Raw genomic sequence first — 13,423 nt, 5'->3', positions numbered from 1 at the left:
TCAGAAAACGTTTTCAACACTATTTACTTGTGTTATTTCTCATTATATTACATACTGTATACAGCCCTGGCAAAAATTAAGAGACCTCTTCCAAATGTTCAGTTTGTCTGATTTTTCTCTTTCTAGGTATATTTTTGAGTAAAATGTAAATTGTTCTTTTAGTCTACAAACTTTTTTCAACATGTCTCCGAATTTCCAAGCAATAAATTTTGTTTTTAAATGATCAAAATTAAAAAAAAAGTGTTTTCAGACCTCAAATAATGCAAAGAAAACAAGTTCATAATCACTTAGAGACAGTACTACTAATGTTTTAACTCAGGAAGAGTTCAGAAATCAATATTTTGTAGAATAGCCATGATTTTTAATCACAGCTTTCATGCGTTTTGGCATGCTTTCCACGAGTCTTTCACACTGCTTCTGGCGCAAAAATTTAAGCAGTTCTTCTTTGTTTGATGGCTTGTGACTATCCATCATCCTCTTGATTACATTCCAGAGGTTTTCAATGGGGTTCAGGTCTGGAGAATGAGCTGCCCATGACACGGTACTGATGTGGTGGTCTCTTAATTTTTGCCAGAGCTGTAACTTAATTTATGGACATCTATGGTTTGATGCCTTTGTCTGTGTGGATTGATGGGTTGCTTTCCACATTTGGTGAGAAATTCATGTCAGCAGCATCTTTTAAAATATTATATTTACTTAGAAAATTGGTGACGTGTTCAATACATATTTCAATAACTATATTTAAAGCACACGCCATATTTTAGGAGTATGTCTTATTTTCATGGAGGTACACCCTTACTATAGACCATAAAAATTAGTATAAAAATTAGTATTAAATAGGAAGACTGATAGCTCAAGAACCATATCTGAAAGAAGAGCAAAAATTAACCACTTTTGACCTGGTGGCCAGTTCTCTTTAACAGAGCTTTAGGAGACAAGAGAAAAGTGGTATCTGCTATTTGTTACAAAAAACAGTGCCACTTGTGTCCACAGTCTGTCCCTCTTATCGCACTTGACCCATTCAAGTAATTGGGGCAGTATTCAACACCTGTCACACCCTATGAAAAATAATCGTTTCTATTCAGGAAAGAAACACCTTCCCTTTTTTTCAAATAACCCTTATAGTGATATATTATATAACATTACAGAAAAGTACATACATGCCTCTGTGGTTTTAACCGCATGACCCAATTTGTAGATTAATAGCAAGATTGTTTAATGAGCCCATCTAAGCTACACAGCTAAAGTTTGCTCCAGTCTCACACAGTTGACTGTGTCCTTATTGTACAATTATTCAATATTTGCTAAAGTGGTAATACGGAGGGCACTGTTGTCAGAGCTTATAAAGAAATCCTGACAAGGGAGAGGGGGAAAGTGGGAGGGAGTGGAAAATTGAGAGAGGACTGCCTTATTCTGCAGCTCAATCAAAGTGAGGTGCTGAGAGTGTGTCAGGGCAGTGTGCCTTTCACTGAGCAGAGAGATCAATGGACATGTTTGATTAGTTTTTAAGAGCACAAGGAAGATCTGGAACCTGCTAACATTGATGGACTAGTACTAACATCTATTGGATTCATTGGAAGTAAATCGAATTTTGCAGGATAGTGAAGAAGTGCACAGGATCGTTGCATTTTGTGGCTTTTAAAGGTAAGTCATTTGACCTGCATTGTACATCTAGAGATGGAGAGCACCTGGATTAGAACTTGCATATAAAAATCTTTGAAGAAAAGTAATTTTTCCAAGGCTCCGGTTTAAAGCGCTGAATTAGGAATAAAATAGACATTTATGAGCGTAAAAGCCCATGTGATTGAAATTTGCTTAATGATTTTGTACTGTGCCTGAATCAGTGAAAACATGTTATATGCAAGCTGTGAGCTGTGGTGTGGGAACTGACATTCCCTGCGACAAGTTATTCCCTAATCTCATTTCATCCTTCTTTACTCGTCCAGTAAGCGGACTCTTGTGATCTGCAAAAGCTACTTGCTTCACAGTTGTTACTATGGGACTGATATAAAAATCATATTTATTGTGTTTTTTCCTTCTTTTCAGTGTTTTATATTTCAGCTTGCTTATCATTGCTCTTCTGTGAACAGGGTAGGAGGTTCCGTGGGTACTGTAAGGAAGGCAGTTTTTATTTATGATATTTGGGGTTTTTTTAGGATGTGATCTCTGGAGGGGTTAAAGGGGGGATGAAGCGCTATTTTTCTGTTTTCATCCTTAAATAAGACATGTACCTTTAGGTATATACCTGCCACCTGCTGCGGTAATTGGATATTAGGGACCAAATTCAACCTGTATGTTTGGAGGACCTAAGAACGCTATTATTAAATGATACTGTGAAATCTTTGACATAGATAGATTAGATAGATAGGTCAAAAATGGTGACAGCAGTCCAAAGTCAGATGGGAACAGCACTCCAAAGTTGGATGGTACAAACGCATATTTTAATCAGCTCATTATTGTTGTTATTAATATTATTATTATTAGCTCATTGGATCAAAATAGCAGAGCCTTTCCCAATGCTTGAAAAAGGCTCTGCTATTTTGAGCCAAAATGTTGCATGGGCTGATTAAAATCTGTATTTTTACCAATGGACTTTGGAGTGCTGTTCCCTTCTGACTTTGGAGTGCTGTCCCCATTTTTGAGGAGTTGTATACAAGAGGCTTTAGTGATAGCCTTGTTGTCTTTCCACCCATTTTTGTCTGAAGGTGTTGTTTTTATTTTTCTATGTGTAGATAGATAGATATGCGATAGAGAGATAGATAGATATATAGATTTAGATAGATATACGATAGATAGATAGATAGATAGATAGATAGATATGCCATAGATAGATACATATGATAGATTAGGTGGAGTTTTGTATTCTGAGTACATTCTTTGTACATTGTACATTTGTTGCCAGTACATAAATAATATAAAAAAAATTACTTTTGTACATATTGTAGACTTTCCATATGTTACATAAACTTTTTGCTAAGTAGTATTTGACACGACAATATACAGTATTTCAGGCACTTTTCTACCTTAGTTGAGAATACTGGAGTAGGAAATAATGAATCCATCACAGCTGCTCATCATTCCTCTACCAGATTAGATTTATGAAAGATCTTGAAAATGCGAGAAGTGTTCAACTAGTATGGACATGAAGCAAATGCCTTGAGCAAACAGTTTGAAGTAGTTTGGAACAGCACGAATGGACTCTGCAGCTGAGAGCTTTGTCAAGATGTGCAAAGACGAAAGGATTACAGCTCACGAGGAGACACATATTGCAACTCTGTTGTGTCAAGATGGACAGCTTCTCAGCTAAAGTACCAATTGTTTGGAGATCTTAGGTACTGAAAAAGACCAAGCTGTCTGCTTATACGTCTGGTTGCAGTTTTCTGCTGTGTATCTTGTAGTACCCGTCAGTGGTTACATTTTCCATTTATTTGATTACGTTCTAGAAAAAGCATACATTTTATTTCTTACTGTGCCTGGACTCTGCGATAACAAATATCAGAACTTTAAAGCCAACGAATCTCCAGAGATTCCTTTTTGCATCTTGTTTGCCTGGTAAACTTGGGAATGCATTCTTTTTTTCACTGTAGTAATGAACGTTGTCAGCTGCAATACACGAACTTCCCTTAATATGAGTTACTGAGAATAAAACTAAGAAATAAAGAGAAGAATTTTTTAAAATATTTTATTCCGAACCTTGAGAATTTTCTATATAAGGGGAATCTGTTGGTAGGATCAACCCTCCTAAGCCCTCTATATGGGCATGTAGGTGATAGGAAGCTGAATAAAATGATAACTTGATATCTGTGATCCAATATCTTATTCCAGAGAATTCCACATTTTCTTATATGTAAATGAGCTCTAAAGAACTAATGGCAGGACACTGATCTGCACGAGAATCTGACTCCAGAGATTATTTTTAATGAAAGGTGGAGATCCCAGTGTGAGACAAGTAACTAACACAGAACAGGAGAAATGAAATTTGTCTTCTTGCAAATACATTTTTTGCTTCTCTTTCATCTCTGCTGTATTGCAACAATACTGCAGCCCTGTCTGCCTGTGAGATGGAAGCTGAAGCACTGAGGAGAACCTGCAGATGTGTCAGGTATAATCACAAACAGCTCTGCAGTGAGATCAGGAGAGCAGAGAGCGGCCATTATACATCACACTGGTAATTTCCATCTCACTTAATATAATCTCTGAGGGCAGATTCAGTATCCCACCTATAGCCCTGAACACATCATTTACTTAGGCCTCTTTCACAATTCAGTTTTTTGCAATCAGTCACAATCCGCCAGGTTTTGAAAAAAACGGATCCTCAATTTTCTTTTGAGGATCCGTTTTTTTTCCCCATTGACTTCCATTAATGGCGGATTGTGACGGATTGCTGTCCGTTGCATCCGTTTTTTTTGAGGATCCGCCAAAACTTGTTGTCCGTCACCATCCTCCACCATCCACCATCATCCAAATGTTTGGTCAATTATTTGGCTGTTACCTATGTCTCCCAATTTCTCCATACAGGAGTACTTGTTCTACTGAACACCCCAGAGACACTGCCATATTTCACTGGCTGCAGTTTTATCTCGCCAAGAATAAAGGAATCGGCAGTCCGAAATCAAACACGTCTATTTCTTATCTCTCGTTACATTATCTGTCGGGGGAAAGTCAAGAGGTCCACTGTTCAGCCAGCGTTAGTCTAATGCGTATGGGTGTATTAAAACTAGAAGGGTTTATTTTATGAAAACTATTGAATACTAAGTCTCTCCTAGTTACCGATAAAAGCAAATCAGGGCTCAGCTTTTATTGGTGAATTGCCTCTGGAAATAAAACATGATCTGAGCAGTTGCTATCGGTAAAAGACAAAGTTTTAGTTATAAAACACTTTAAACACTTTTGATAAATGAAGGCACCCTGAGGTTTTCCTACCAATAGCAACATATCCTAATGTGACATCATTTTCCTCGCCCCTTTATCTTCAGTGTATGTACTCCAATCTTAAGCATAGTCTAGATTGTGAATTCTTCCAGAAACATTACACCATGACATCATTGATTGCTAAACTACTACATCACTGAATGAATGGTTCCAAAAAGCAAGAATACTGGTTTGATGCACTATTTCCATTATTCGACCATAGTTTCTATTAAACATCTTGGTATTTTCTTCAAAATCTGGGTTTAACAATATACAATTGCATAATGGTAAAGAGAGGCTACCTTAGTACCTTTACTGGGGAGAGGGGAGAAGACACAAACTGATTAGCATTTCGCCATATAAGAAAAAAACATTGCCATTGACCTGATTAACTGCAGTTTCTCAGGACCAACAAATGCTAGGAGCTGAAGTTTTGCTAGTTTCTGGTTCTTATATAACGCAGTAAAACTCAACAAATTGAAGTAATCACTTTGGTGTGAACAGTCAGGTCTGCTCATATCCTAAAAGATCTAAATTGATCCTATCTGTTCAAGTAGTAGGTTCACACGACTGATTTCTCTCCAACCATTTTTGGATCTGTGTCAAATTCTGGATTCTCTTATATAAACTTTTTTCCTTTCAGGCCATCGGGGGTTATTATTAGTTTTTAACCCCGGTGGCCGCTGGTGTTACTACAAGTTTAGTTAGTCTGCTGGTGGGTTTTTCCCCCTGATGGCCGCTGGTGTTACTGCATTGTGATTAATTATCTATGCAGGTGGATGCCATTCCCACCTCCCATTATAAGGTCACCTGGTACACCAGCTAGCTGTTGGTAATACAGGTCATATGCAAACCAACCTTTCTGAAGAGAGGAGCTATCTGGAGTAGTGCTGTTGCAGATTATCTGGAGCCGTGGTGTTTCTGCTGGAGGCAGTGTTCGGGTGCCTTACTCTGCTGTCCGGTGCATGACAGCAGATAAAGCTAAGTGTTGTTTGTTTTTCCCTGTCTGTTATTTTCCTTCGTGTTTTATTAGTACAGTGGTGTGATCAGTGTCTGCACTTGCCAGTTCCCTAGTAAGGGATAGGTGCAGGGCAAGTGAGGGACTGAGGTATCCTGGTCAGCGACAGGTTGTAAGAACCTGTATAGGAAACGTGAGGAGAGTTGAAGGCACTTCCTTAGGAGAGTGCAGGAGGTGTCCATTTCCCCGTTCCCTATTGCAGGGCCTACCGTTGTAATTGTGTCCCTGGTGTCCCCTTGTTTGTCTTTGTTGGTTTGGTGACCGACCGATCGTCGGGTCGCGTCACGCAGGGCCAGTCAATTCGTAACATTATTACCAACCACTCATTTTTTTCTGGTGAGCCATGGCCCAAATACAGACCTTTTTCCAATTGCTGCAGACCCTCACTGAGGAGCGTGGGGTGCTGCGTGGTGTGGTGGAGCAGCAGCTGCAGCAGTTGGTGGGGTTCAGGGCCTCAGCGCTGGTGCAGGCTCAACTAGAACCCAAGTTATCTCTCCCAGACAGGTTTTCTGGAGAGAGAGATAATCTTTTGGTTTTTCAGGAGGCCTGCAAGCTACACTTTAGGCTGTGCCCTCGTTCATTAGGAAGTGTGGAACAGCAGGTGGGATTCATCATATCCCTCCTTAAAGGTGGTCCCCAATCCTGCGCCTTCTACCTACCAGCCGATTCACCATCTCTACGGTCAGTGGACGAGTTTTTTGCAGCTTTGGCGAATATGCCCCCTGTAGTCCTTGCTAGGGAGGAGGACTCATTGGTGCAGTCGGACGAGCCCAAGCAGGTGAGAGGAGTTGGTTCCCCAATGGTGTTGCCTACAGTTCGTCATGGTTTGGGGGCATGCTTTTGCTGTGGGCAGAATGGCAATTTTTTCAGGGTCTGCCCGGTTCACGCCAAAACTTCTGTACCACCCAAAAAGCCGCGTCCCCCTGGTCGTGTGGAGGGAGGCGACCAGGGAGTGTATATTTCCTCCATTTTGCCCTCTCAGTGTACTATGTCAGTAGAAGTTTTGGTTGCCGGGGTACCTGAGGGCATACCGGTGTTTGTAGAGAGTGGAGCGGGAGTCAATCTGGTGGACGCTCACTTTGTCCAGACCCATGGCCTGAGGTGTAGGATGCTGGCCAAACCCCTAAAGGTCCAGGCCATTGATTCTGTCCCACTGAGCCAGGGGAGGATGACCCAAGTCGTGGAAAATATACATCTGCGTATAGGGACTCATCATGTAGAGTCCCTGTCATGCTTCATCTTGGGGGGAATGCCATCACCTATCGTTTTAGGCTTCCCTTGGTTGGAAAACACAACCCGGTCATAGATTGGCGGTTTAGGGAAGTAGTCAGCTGGGATCAGTCGTGTGAGGGCTGCTGCCTGGGGACTACTGTCTCTGTCGTAATTCTACAGCTGTCCCCTTCTTCTCCAGTGGGGGCAGCAGAGGTGCTGCCAGGGAGTAGGGGCAAGTCTCAACCCTCTCCATTAGCCAACCCTGAGAGGCGTAGTCCTCGTAGGAGGAGGGATCGGAGGAGGGTGGTGGTTCCCTCGGAGTATGGTGGGGGTGTGAGTGTGGTGACACAGGGGGGTGCCTCTGTTGTCAGTTCCTGGAAGAGTTCACCATCTTGTGGCAATAAACGTTCGGGTCCGGACCTGGGTGTGAACGAGTATGTATGGGTGTCCACCAAAAACATCCAGTGGAAGCGTGTTGCAGGGGTCTGGAGTTCTCAAGTGATCGGGCTGTATCGGGTGTTGGCCTTTCTCGGCCCGGGACTTACCAGATGGAGTTACCCCCAGTAATGCCCATACACAACTCATTCCCCAGGTCAGCGCTCTGGAGATTTGTGGTGCCTCCGGAGCATACGTTGCCACCTCCATCAGTCCACATTTGCCATAAACCTGAGAGTCAGGTGATTGCCGAGGTGAACTCTGGTGGATCTAGGCGTCCTCACCGTAGGTGGTTTTCTGGTAAGGTGCAGTGTTGAGTAGAGTTGAGCGACTTTTGGTTTTTTAGGGTCGCGTTTCGTTTCGTGAAACCCGACTTTTCCAAAAGTCGGGTCGAGCAAGATCGTCCGATTACACTGGTCAACAGCATTTTTGGTGCCAAAGATATTTCATCGAATTTAGGGTATTTTTGGGGTGCTGATTCTGAATATGTCATCAGTTTTGCCAGATTGGCTCAAGTTTTTGAGATTTTTGGTATCTTATTTATAGCACTTGTTGGTAAATGCGACGCATCATCTCATTAATTTCTTTGGATTAGTACTTGAACTGAGCAGTTCTCAATATAGTTTTGTGTTAATTAGTGTTCTAAAAGTTTGTTCATAGCTTGATTTTTGCACTAACTTTATGTTGTTGTCTGTTTTCCAGTGAAAAGCATGAACTCATCATGAAGAAGTTGTCTTAACGATCCAGACTCATTCTGTTACATTTGTGGTGAATATACACTGCCAAAACATAGAAGAAACATAACACACTTCGTAAAAAAAGTGTATTTTGCCTATTTTGGGGTTATGCTTGGGGACCAAGACAAGTTTTGGGCACCACACATAGTGTGCAAAGCATGTATCGAATTATTACGAAAATGGAGCAAAGGACAAAGAAAAAGCTTCAAATTTGGTGTTCCAATGGTGTGGAGAGAGCCAAAAAATCATCATGATGACTGTTATTTATGGTAAACACAGGTACAGGCACATCTTCACAATGAGGGACAGGCCTTCTTGCAGATTCCATGTTACTCCCATTTTCGTTTCTTATGCTTATTGAATCCTTGCACTTGCACTGCACAGAAATAACAGTCATCATGATGATTTTTTGGCTCTCTCCACACCATTGGAACACCAAATTTGAAGCTTTTTCTTTGTCCTTTGCTCCATTTTCGTAATAATTCGATACATGCTTTGCACACTATGTGTGGTGCCCAAAACTTGTCTTGGTCCCCAAGCATAACCCCAAAATAGGCAAAATACACTTTTTTTACGAAGTGTGTTATGTTTCTTCTATGTTTTGGCAGTGTATATTCACCACAAATGTAACAGAATGAGTCTGGATCGTTAAGACAACTTCTTCATGATGAGTTCATGCTTTTCACTGGAAAACAGACAACAACATAAAGTTAGTGCAAAAATCAAGCTATGAACAAACTTTTAGAACACTAATTAACACAAAACTATATTGAGAACTGCTCAGTTCAAGTACTAATCCAAAGAAATTAATGAGATGATGCGTCGCATTTACCAACAAGTGCTATAAATAAGATACCAAAAATCTCAAAAACTTGAGCCAATCTGGCAAAACTGATGACATATTCAGAATCAGCACCCCAAAAATACCCCAAATTCATTAAAATATTTTGGACACCAGAAAAAAAATTTTTTTTCGTTGACCTGTGTTATAGGGAAAAGTCGGGGTCGTCCCGAAACACGAAACCCAATGTAAGTCAATGGGGAATAAAAGTCGGCAGTGAGAGGAGGACAGGAAACAAACCTACAGTGCCCATTTGAATGCCAAAAGCATCAATTCTTCTTACTTAAGCTTGTCAACCTTAATTAACTTCATAATACAAGTTACGCACTGAAAAATGGGGGTTATTTGGCTAAAGTTGTGGGGGGGGAGGGCTGGCTGCAGGTTTTCATGTGCCCTGGGCGAAAGAGCGCCCCTTTAACACATACCACAACTCATCATGCTCCGATACGGCAGAGAAATAGCGGTATAGTACAATGAAAAATACCTCACTTTTTACATCTCATGACGAGGCCCATCTATTTCTCCATACAGAATCATTGGTCCCATATAATGTTTGAAACAGTATATGATGAGCTCCACATAATGCTACAGTATATGTTGGTCCCCATGGATGAAGCTCCACTGTCTTATGGGCCCAAATAATGCTCCAAACATAATGGGCCCCATTTCTAATGCTCTAGTGTATAATGGGCCCTGTAAATGCTGCTCCAGTGTCTGATGTCCACCTTTGGAATGTTCCAGTGTATGGTGGGCCCCATCTATCATTCTCCAGAGTATAGTGCTCCCCAAAAATTGCTGTCCCAACATTGAAAGCAATCAAATAAGTCTCCTCGCTAGGGAATCCCTGTACTTGTCTGGATTCCTCGTCGTCCCCATCTTCCATCTCACTGCACAGTATTTCAACTTTGCAAGTGCTGTGATCCTGGGCAAGCAGGGGGGGCCCACTCGTTGGCAACGGCACTGGCACAGGGCCCCTGATAGTACGGTGGTGTGTCTGATGGCGGGTGGGCCGAACCTGCACTTTCATCTGCAGCTTCCTCTTTGTCACCGTGTAAGATGGAACTGTATATGGGAAGGGTAACCTGAGTTTCATCAGGGTCAGATTCAGGTCGTGTAGCGTGCGAGGGGAATGTAGTGGTCTGGGTCAATGTACCAGCAGATTCATCGAGCAGTGGCTGGGCATCAGTGCACTTGTGTCGCCCCCAGGAGTACGGTCACCACAGTGGCATTACCTTCTTCCTAGGGAGTGTGATGTCATGCTTGGGAGCAACGAACGATCTCTCTAGCAGGTTAACTGATTGGGCGGCGTTATTCCCATGAGTCATGACCCTCCAAACAGCGTTCATGAAGGCAAAGTGTTTGTTTTACGTGGGCAGTATGGTTGCAAAGCTGAACCTTAAAGGAATGTCCAGAAGGGCACCACCAGGAGTGGAGCCTACGGCTAAATTCGACTCCACCTGGGAAACCTCAACCATGCCAGCTACAGAACAGATGCACACATTGCAAGCTTAATTCCGTTAACGAACGAGACTCCGTCATGCCCCGCGGTCCGAGTCCGGCTTACTAGAGGGACACGTGAGGCTCTGGCACATGAGATTGGCCAATAACTGGTGTGTCATGCCCTTACATGTCCGTGGCTGCATGTGCGCTACACTGAAAAGGCCAGCGTTTGTCGCTTAAAGGTGCAGATAACCCGCTGAACAACGTTAGTGATGGGGATCACTGATTACAATTATTACCCGCGAACAATGATTTCCCAGTAAGTGCAGGTCAACCGCAGTTCCCGAATTAGGCCTAACCGTCATTCCTGAAAAAATGAAAAACTTACGTGTGCAAACCACAGGTGCTGTAGCTTGCTTAACAGCTCGCCAGCCGTTCTCACGCCCAGTATGGATTACACGTGATTGCACAAAGGTGAGAAAGGGTACCGTATCCCCAGATAACATGTATGGATAGCGTACACATTCAAAATATACACTCACTGGCCACTTTATTAGGTACACCATGCTAGTAAGGGGTTGGACCCCCTTTTGCCTTCAGAACTGCCTCAATTCTTCGTGGCAGAGATTCAACAAGGTGCTGGAAGCATTCCTCAGAGATTTTGGACCATATTGACATGATGGCATCACACAGTTGGCGCAGATTTGTCGGCTGCACATCCCTGATGCGAATCTCCCGTTCCACCACATCCCAAAGATGCTCTATTGGATTGAGATCTGGTGACTGAGGAGGCCATTTGAGTACAGTAAACTCATTGTCATGTTCAAGAAACCAATCTGAGATGATTCGAGCTTTATGACATGGCGCATTATCCTGCTGAAAGTAGCCATCAGATGTTGGGTACATTGTGGTCATAAAGGGATGGACATGGTCAGCAACAATACTCAGGTAGGCTGTGGCGTTGCAACGATGCTCAATTGGTACCAAGGGGCCCAAAGAGTGCCCAGAAAAAATTCCCCACACCATGACACCACCACCACCAGCCTGAACCGTTGATACAAGGCAGGATGGATCCATGCTTTCATGTTGTTTACGCCAAATTCTGACCTTACCATCCGAATGTCGCAGCAGAAATCGAGACTCATCAGACCAGGCAACGTTTTTCCAATCTTCTACTGTCCAATTTCGATGAGCTTGTGCAAATTGTAGCCTCAGTTTCCTGTTCTTAGCTGAGAGGAGTGGTACCCAGTGTGGTCTTCTGCTGCTGTAGCCCATCTGCCTCAAAGTTCGACGCACTGTGCGTTCAGAGATGCTCTTCTGCCTACCTTGGTTGTAACGGGTGGCAATTTGAGTCACTGTTGCCTTTCTATCAGCTCGAACCAGTCTGCCCATTCTCCTCTGACCTCTGGCATCAACATGGCATTTCCGGCCACAGAACTGCCGCTCACTGGATTTTTTTTCTTTTTCGGACCATTCTCTGTAAACCCTAGAGATGGTTGTGCGTGAAAATCCCAGTAGATCAGCAGTTTCTGAAATTCTCAGACCAGCCCTTCTGGCACCAACAATCATGCCACGTTCAAAGGCACTCAAATCACCTTTCTTCCCCATACTGATGCTCGGTTTGAACTGCAGGAGATTGTCTTGACCATGTCTACATGCCTAAATGCACTGAGTTGCCGCCATGTGATTGGCTGATTAGAAATTAAGTCTTAACACACAGTTGGACAGGTGTACCTAATAAAGTGGCCAGTGAGTGTATGTCTATACATCAGGAGGCAGGCTCAGACGGTGTTAGGCCCAGTATGGATTGCACAAAGGTTAGAAAGGGTACCGTTTCCCCGGATAACATGTATGGATAGCGTACACATTCAAAATATATGTCTCAGGAGGCAGGCTCAGACGGTGTTAGGCCCAGTATGGATTGCACGTGATTGCACAAAGGTTAGAAAGGGTACCGTATCCCCGGATAACATGTATGGATAGCGTACACATTCAAAATATATGTCTCAGGAGGCAGGCTCAGACGGTGTTAGGCCCAGTATGGATTGCACGTGACTGCACAAAGGTTAGAAAGGGTACCGTATCCCCGGATAACATGTATGGATAGCGTACACATTCAAAATATATGTCTCAGGAGGCAGGCTCAGACGGTGTTAGGCCCAGTATGGATTGCACGTGATTGCACAAAGGTTAGAAAGGGTACCGTTTCCCCGGATAACATGTATGGATAGCGTACACATTCAAAATATATGTCTCAGGAGGCAGGCTCAGATGGTGTTAGGCCCAGTATGGATTGCACGTGATTGCACAAAGGTTAGAAAGGGTACCGTATCCCCGGATAACATGTATGCATAGCGTACACATTCAAAATATATGTCTCAGGAGGCAGGCTCAGACGGTGTTAGGCCCAGTATGGATTGCACGTGATTGCACAAAGGTTAGAAAGGGTACCGTATCCCCGGATAACATGTATGGATAGCGTACACATTCAAAATATATGTCTCAGGAGGCAGGCTCAGATGGTGTTAGGCCCAGTATGGATTGCACGTGATTGCACAAAGGTTAGAAAGGGTACCGTTTCCCCGGATAACATGTATGGATAGCGTACACATTCAAAATATATGTCTCAGGAGGCAGGCTCAGATGGTGTTAGGCCCAGTATGGATTGCACGTGATTGCACAAAGGTTAGAAAGGGTACCGTTTCCCCGGATAACATGTATGGATAGCGTACACATTCAAAATATATTATTATTATTTATTGTTCTAGCGCCATTTATTCCATGGCGCTTTACATGTGAGGAGCGGTATACATAAAAACAAGTACAATA

At 42.9% G+C, this 13,423-nt stretch overlaps 1 protein-coding gene across 1 annotated transcript in view; it reads left to right on the top strand.

The window, feature by feature from the left end:
* Nucleotides 1-1,433: 1,433 nt before the first annotated feature.
* VIT (vitrin) overlaps nt 1,434-13,423 on the top strand; it is a 292,734-nt gene continuing 280,744 nt past the window's right edge. The window contains exon 1 of the mRNA XM_073557649.1: nt 1,434-1,644. The gene's annotated coding sequence lies outside the window, so the exon portion shown is untranslated. The remainder of the gene's footprint in view (nt 1,645-13,423) is intronic.

The sequence above is a fragment of the Dendrobates tinctorius genome, unplaced genomic scaffold (genome assembly GCF_039654945.1).
Source record: "Dendrobates tinctorius isolate UK_male_01 unplaced genomic scaffold, ASM3965494v1 ptg000250l, whole genome shotgun sequence".
In the NCBI taxonomy this organism is placed as follows: Eukaryota; Metazoa; Chordata; class Amphibia; order Anura; family Dendrobatidae; genus Dendrobates; species Dendrobates tinctorius.
This window is presented reverse-complemented; position numbering and strand designations above follow the sequence as displayed.